The sequence below is a fragment of the Schistocerca americana genome, unplaced genomic scaffold, assembly GCF_021461395.2.
Source record: "Schistocerca americana isolate TAMUIC-IGC-003095 unplaced genomic scaffold, iqSchAmer2.1 HiC_scaffold_397, whole genome shotgun sequence".
NCBI classification, from domain to species: Eukaryota; Metazoa; Arthropoda; class Insecta; order Orthoptera; family Acrididae; genus Schistocerca; species Schistocerca americana.
Genome location: NW_025726123.1, coordinates 75,001 through 82,500, shown reverse-complemented (window position 1 = coordinate 82,500; position 7,500 = coordinate 75,001). Strand labels below are relative to the sequence as shown.

General features: G+C 52.1%; 2 non-coding genes across 2 annotated transcripts; both read right to left on the bottom strand.

Annotated features, from left to right (window-relative positions):
* Window positions 1-180: 180 nt before the first annotated feature.
* Window positions 181-335, bottom strand: LOC124582177. The gene has a single exon (XR_006973772.1). It is a non-coding gene; the product is annotated as a 5.8S ribosomal RNA (ribosomal RNA).
* A 352-nt stretch (window positions 336-687) lies between these two features.
* On the bottom strand, window positions 688-2,597 carry LOC124582165. Its single transcript, XR_006973765.1, has one exon. It is a non-coding gene; the product is annotated as a small subunit ribosomal RNA (ribosomal RNA).
* Between the last annotated feature and the right edge of the window lie 4,903 nt (window positions 2,598-7,500).

The window sequence follows — 7,500 nt, the reverse complement described above, 5'->3', positions numbered from 1 at the left end:
TGTCGCACGCCACACCGCCAGCCGGCTGTGCACGCTACCGAGTAAGTACCGGTATGCGAACCGCCAGGCGACGGGCGCGCATCGCACATTTCAGGAGGCGCGGCCGGGCCCCCACAGGCGGCCGCGACGCTCCCAGGTCTGCGAAGCGGGGCAAACGCCGCGCGCTTCAGTATACGTAGCCGACCCTCAGCCAGACGTGGCCCGGGAACGGAATCCATGGACCGCAATGTGCGTTCGAAACGTCGATGTTCATGTGTCCTGCAGTTCACATGTCGACGCGCAATTTGCTGCGTTCTTCATCGACCCACGAGCCGAGTGATCCACCGTCCTGGGTGATCTTTTCTTAGTTTTCCACTGTCTCTTTCAAGACAGTTGCATAGGCGGGACGTAGGCGTGTGGCGGCCCCTGTTCAAGCGTTCTGTGTCCAACGGCCTCACGGCCGATGGGCGTCGTACGGCTCCACACCGGAGCGGACAGGCAGTCGGGCGAAAGTCATTCAAAACCGGCGCCAGGCGCCAGGTGCCGCAGGCCAGCCGCTCCAGCGCTTCAGCGCTCGTACCACACAACATTGGCGTTAGTTTTGAGAAGCACGCGTGGTTCCGCACGCGGCGCACGGCTACTGCGAGCCGTACAGGTAGCGTGTTGCGCGACACGACACGCACACCGAAAGACATGCAGTCTAGTCGGTAATGATCCTTCCGCAGGTTCACCTACGAAACCTTGTTACGACTTTTACTTCCTCTAAATGATCAAGTTTGGTCATCTTTCCGGTAGCATCGGCAACGACAGAGTCAATGCCGCGTACCAGTCCGAAGACCTCACTAAATCATTCAATCGGTAGTAGCGACGGGCGGTGTGTACAAAGGGCAGGGACGTAATCAACGCGAGCTTATGACTCGCGCTTACTGGGAATTCCTCGTTCATGGGGAACAATTGCAAGCCCCAATCCCTAGCACGAAGGAGGTTCAGCGGGTTACCCCGACCTTTCGGCCTAGGAAGACACGCTGATTCCTTCAGTGTAGCGCGCGTGCGGCCCAGAACATCTAAGGGCATCACAGACCTGTTATTGCTCAATCTCGTGCGGCTAGAAGCCGCCTGTCCCTCTAAGAAGAAAAGTAATCGCTGACAGCACGAAGGATGTCACGCGACTAGTTAGCAGGCTAGAGTCTCGTTCGTTATCGGAATTAACCAGACAAATCGCTCCACCAACTAAGAACGGCCATGCACCACCACCCACCGAATCAAGAAAGAGCTATCAATCTGTCAATCCTTCCGGTGTCCGGGCCTGGTGAGGTTTCCCGTGTTGAGTCAAATTAAGCCGCAGGCTCCACTCCTGGTGGTGCCCTTCCGTCAATTCCTTTAAGTTTCAGCTTTGCAACCATACTTCCCCCGGAACCCAAAAGCTTTGGTTTCCCGGAGGCTGCCCGCCGAGTCATCGGAGGAACTGCGGCGGATCGCTGGCTGGCATCGTTTATGGTTAGAACTAGGGCGGTATCTGATCGCCTTCGAACCTCTAACTTTCGTTCTTGATTAATGAAAACATACTTGGCAAATGCTTTTCGCTTCTGTTCGTCTTGCGACGATCCAAGAATTTCACCTCTAACGTCGCAATACGAATGCCCCGCCTGTCCCTATTAATCATTACCTCGGGTTCCGAAAACCAACAAAATAGAACCGAGGTCCTATTCCATTATTCCATGCACACAGTATTCAGGCGGGCTTGCCTGCTTTAAGCACTCTAATTTGTTCAAAGTAAACGTGCCGGCCCACCGAGACACTCACTCAAGAGCACCCTGGTAGGATTGCAACGGGGTCCGCCTCGGGACGCACGAGCACGCACGAGGCGCGTCGCACGCCTTCAGCTCGCCCCACCGGCAGGACGTCCCACGATACATGCCAGTTAAACACCGACGGGCGGTGAACCAACAGCGTGGGACACAAATCCAACTACGAGCTTTTTAACCGCAACAACTTTAATATACGCTATTGGAGCTGGAATTACCGCGGCTGCTGGCACCAGACTTGCCCTCCAATAGATACTCGTTAAAGGATTTAAAGTGTACTCATTCCGATTACGGGGCCTCGGATGAGTCCCGTATCGTTATTTTTCGTCACTACCTCCCCGTGCCGGGAGTGGGTAATTTGCGCGCCTGCTGCCTTCCTTGGATGTGGTAGCCGTTTCTCAGGCTCCCTCTCCGGAATCGAACCCTGATTCCCCGTTACCCGTTACAACCATGGTAGGCGCAGAACCTACCATCGACAGTTGATAAGGCAGACATTTGAAAGATGCGTCGCCGGTACGAGGACCGTGCGATCAGCCCAAAGTTATTCAGAGTCACCAAGGCAAACGGACCGGACGAGCCGACCGATTGGTTTTGATCTAATAAAAGCGTCCCTTCCATCTCTGGTCGGGACTCTGTTTGCATGTATTAGCTCTAGAATTACCACAGTTATCCAAGTAACGTGGGTACGATCTAAGGAACCATAACTGAATTTAATGAGCCATTTCGCGGTTTCACCTTAATGCGGCTTGTACTGAGACATGCATGCTTAATCTTTGAGACAAGCATATGACTACTGGCAGGATCAACCAGGGAGCTGCGTCAACTAGAGCTGAGCAGCCGGCCGCCCGGGAGTGTGTCCCGGGGGCCCGCGCGAACACGCAAGCGTCCGCTCAATTTATTCTGCAAACAGGAGGAGGCTGAGCTCCCCTGCACCATACACCTCGAAACCCTCTCAGGTCCCGGCGGCGCGCAGCGCCGTCCTAAGTACTTGGTCGGGTTCGAGAGAGGCGCAATCGCCCGGAGTTTGGCGAGTAGACGCTTTAGGTGCGACCACCCGTGCTCCCAACTGAGCTTGCCGCTGCCGACAGAGGCCCGGGAGCGTGCTGTCGTGGCATTGCCGGCGGGAGACAACACGCGCCACCTACGGTGACCGGCAGCTCCAACGCCAGCGCCACAGAAGGACAAAAGCCCCACTTGGGTGCCGAAGCGAACTGCGCACGCGCCAACACGTCCGCACAGCTGCGATACAAACCACCTGCGAGAACCGCAGAGGCGACCGAGCAGCAGACGGCGTCGCGGCGCCGAGCGCCGGGCGGCGGCGCATCCTCAGCGCACACAGTCCTCAATCGGACCAGCACACTGCAGATGTCCACCGCGCTTCGCACCGGGCCCGCGAGGACCTACTTTGGCCGCACGGCGCCGCGTGCAGGGTGCGCCGGCGCGCAGCTGCGCCGCCTGCCGCCTCCGTCGGCCGGCGCGCCTGCCACTGGCCGCCCCCACCAGCCGGCTGTAGCGCGTGCGCCCACGCACCGCACGGCCAACACGCCGGGAGGCCCCCCCTCACCGGCCGGGGACGGTCCCACCCAGCCACCGCCGCGTATCGCTTCACACCCACATGCCATTCACGTTCGTGGGCATGGTGGGTATCGCTGCAACAACCGGTTGGTAGCTCAACCGATCGTCGCCATCACTGATTCACCCCTAGCGAGAACAACCGCACCACAACGGTTTACCAGTTGTTCATTTGCGTAACGTCACCAGCAAACGTAGGCGTCCATCGCCATTTGCAAATTCAACGATTGTTGCATGCCTGTGTCAGGTGTCACGACACACTGTCTGCCCACATACACGCAACAACATGTCCACGCTTAGCGAACACGTGGAAGGTGGCCCCCGTACGTATGCGATGTCCATTGCGCGAACGACTGTCAACCGGCCTCTGTCGCATGTCGCAGATGTGGAACGCAGTGCACCGTGCTATCACGGTGTGTGAGAAGAGACGACTACGTCTGACAACACGCGCCACTACATCAACAGACGGCTCATGCTGATCGCCATCCAGGGCATACCACACTGCAATCCAGCTCTTATAGGGAGACGACACGTAGCTGAGTGCACAACATTTGGACCGCATGGTTCGCCGTTGTTGGCGCAGTCGTTGTACGGTCACATGTACCACGATGTATCATTCAGTACATGAGGACCAATGTGCAGTACAGTGTGTGATTTGGACGTACAACATCAGCGGACAGTTGACACAGGCCGTACCACAGCGTAGGCTAAGTGCTTCGCCATGCGAATGCCAATGAACAACTGCAAATGCCAATGAACAACTGCAAAGGGCATTGAGCATGTACGTCCTGCTGCCATCCACATTACAGTGTATAGCTGCAAGGTGTTTAACATGAAGCGATACACTGGGGACCGGGCAGTGCGAGTAGCAAACTATATTGCGGGGGTTGCAGTTAGGCAACACTACACTAATTTAACGCGTCGTATGACAATTACAGAGCAGGTTAAGGCCCAACGTGTGTTGGGTTAAGGCCCAACGTGTGTTGGGTTAAGGCCCAACGTGTGTTGGGTTAAGGCCCAACGTGTGTTGGGTTAAGGCCCAACGTGTGTTGGGTTAAGGCCCAACGTGTGTTGGGTTACGTTAAGGGGCAATGTGGGTTACGTTAAGGGGCAATGTGGGTTACGTTAAGGGGCAATGTGGGTTACGTTACGGCGCAATATAGGTTACGTTACGGCGCAATATAGGTTACGTTAAGGGGCAATGTGGGTTACGTTACGGCGCAATATAGGTTACGTTACGGCGCAATATAGGTTACGTTAAGGCGCAATATCGGTTACGTTAAGGCGCAATACAGGTTACGTTAAGGCGCAATACAGGTTACGTTAAGGCGCAATACAGGTTACGTTAAGGCGCAATACAGGTTACGTTAAGGCGCAATACAGGTTACGTTAAGGCGCAATACAGGTTACGTTAAGGCGCAATACAGGTTACGTTAAGGCGCAATACAGGTTACGTTAAGGCGCAATGCAGGTTACGTTAAGGCGCAATGCAGGTTACGTTAAGGCGCAATACAGGTTACGTTAAGGCGCAATGCAGGTTACGTTAAGGCGCAATGCAGGTTACGTTAAGGCGCAATACAGGTTACGTTAAGGCGCAATACAGGTTACGTTAAGGCGCAATACAGGTTACTTAGGTTAAGGCACAATATGGGTTAGGTTAAGGCACAATATGGGTTAGGTTAAGGCACAATATGGGTTAGGTTAAGGCACAATATGGGTTAGGTTAAGGCACAATATGGGTTAGGTTAAGGCACAATATGGGTTAGGTTAAGGCACAATATGGGTTAGGTTAAGGCACAATATGGGTTAGGTTAAGGCACAATATGGGTTAGGTTAAGGCACAATATGGGTTAGGTTAAGGCACAATATGGGTTAGGTTAAGGCACAATATGGGTTAGGTTAAGGCACAATATGGGTTAGGTTAAGGCACAATATGGGTTAGGTTAAGGCACAATATGGGTTAGGTTAAGGCACAATATGGGTTAGGTTAAGGCACAATATGGGTTAGGTTAAGGCACAATATGGGTTAGGTTAAGGCACAATATGGGTTAGGTTAAGGCACAATATGGGTTAGGTTAAGGCACAATATGGGTTAGGTTAAGGCACAATATGGGTTAGGTTAAGGCACAATATGGGTTAGGTTAAGGCACAATATGGGTTAGGTTAAGGCACAATATGGGTTAGGTTAAGGCACAATATGGGTTAGGTTAAGGCACAATATGGGTTAGGTTAAGGCACAATATGGGTTAGGTTAAGGCACAATATGGGTTAGGTTAAGGCACAATGTGGGTTAGGTTAAGGCACAATGTGGGTTAGGTTAAGGGCACAACGTGGGTTAGGTTAAGGCACAACGTGGGTTAGGTTAAGGCACAACGTGGGTTAGGTTAAGGCACAACGTGGGTTAGGTTAAGGCACAACGTGGGTTAGGTTAAGGCACAACGTGGGTTAGGTTAAGGCACAACGTGGGTTAGGTTAAGGCACAACGTGGGTTAGGTTAAGGCACAACGTGGGTTAGGTTAAGGCACAATACGGGTTAGGTTAAGGCACAATACGGGTTAGGTTAAGGCACAATACGGGTTAGGTTAAGGCACAATACGGGTTAGGTTAAGGCACAATACGGGTTAGGTTAAGGCACAATACGGGTTAGGTTAAGGCACAATACGGGTTAGGTTAAGGCACAATACGGGTTAGGTTAAGGCACAATACGGGTTAGGTTAAGGCACAATACGGGTTAGGTTAAGGCACAATACGGGTTAGGTTAAGGCACAATACGGGTTAGGTTAAGGCACAATACGGGTTAGGTTAAGGTACAATACGGGTTAGGTTAAGGCACAATACGGGTTAGGTTAAGGCACAATACGGGTTAGGTTAAGGCACAATACGGGTTAGGTTAAGGCACAATATGGGTTAGGTTAAGGCACAATATGGGTTAGGTTAAGGCACAATATGGGTTAGGTTAAGGCACAATATGGGTTAGGTTAAGGCACAATATGGGTTAGGTTAAGGCACAATATGGGTTAGGTTAAGGCACAATATGGGTTAGGTTAAGGCACAATATGGGTTAGGTTAAGGCACAATATGGGTTAGGTTAAGGCACAATATGGGTTAGGTTAAGGCACAATATGGGTTAGGTTAAGGCACAATATGGGTTAGGTTAAGGCACAATATGGGTTAGGTTAAGGCACAATATGGGTTAGGTTAAGGCACAACGTGGGTTAGGTTAAGGCACAACGTGGGTTAGGTTAAGGCACAACGTGGGTTAGGTTAAGGCACAACGTGGGTTAGGTTAAGGCACAACGTGGGTTAGGTTAAGGCACAACGTGGGTTAGGTTAAGGCACAACGTGGGTTAGGTTAAGGCACAACGTGGGTTAGGTTAAGGCACAACGTGGGTTAGGTTAAGGCACAATACGGGTTAGGTTAAGGCACAATACGGGTTAGGTTAAGGCACAATACGGGTTAGGTTAAGGCACAATACGGGTTAGGTTAAGGCACAATACGGGTTAGGTTAAGGCACAATACGGGTTAGGTTAAGGCACAATACGGGTTAGGTTAAGGCACAATACGGGTTAGGTTAAGGCACAATACGGGTTAGGTTAAGGCACAATACGGGTTAGGTTAAGGCACAACGTGGGTTAGGTTAAGGCACAACGTGGGTTAGGTTAAGGCACAACGTGGGTTAGGTTAAGGCACAACGTGGGTTAGGTTAAGGCACAACGTGGGTTAGGTTAAGGCACAACGTGGGTTAGGTTAAGGCACAATACGGGTTAGGTTAAGGCACAATACGGGTTAGGTTAAGGCACAATACGGGTTAGGTTAAGGCACAATACGGGTTAGGTTAAGGCACAATACGGGTTAGGTTAAGGCACAATACGGGTTAGGTTAAGGCACAATACGGGTTAGGTTAAGGCACAATACGGGTTAGGTTAAGGCACAATATGGGTTAGGTTAAGGCACAATACGGGTTAGGTTAAGGTACACATTGTTGTAAGGAAAGGTGTTTTGGGGGGGGGGGGGGCCGGTTTGTTGATTGTGATTATCGTAAGTAAATGACTGCGGCATCATCTGATTTGCCACGTCAGGGTGCACCTTTGGCTCATAACAGGCGGCGCTCTGATTCCATGCTTGTGGCAGACCTGTGTCTTT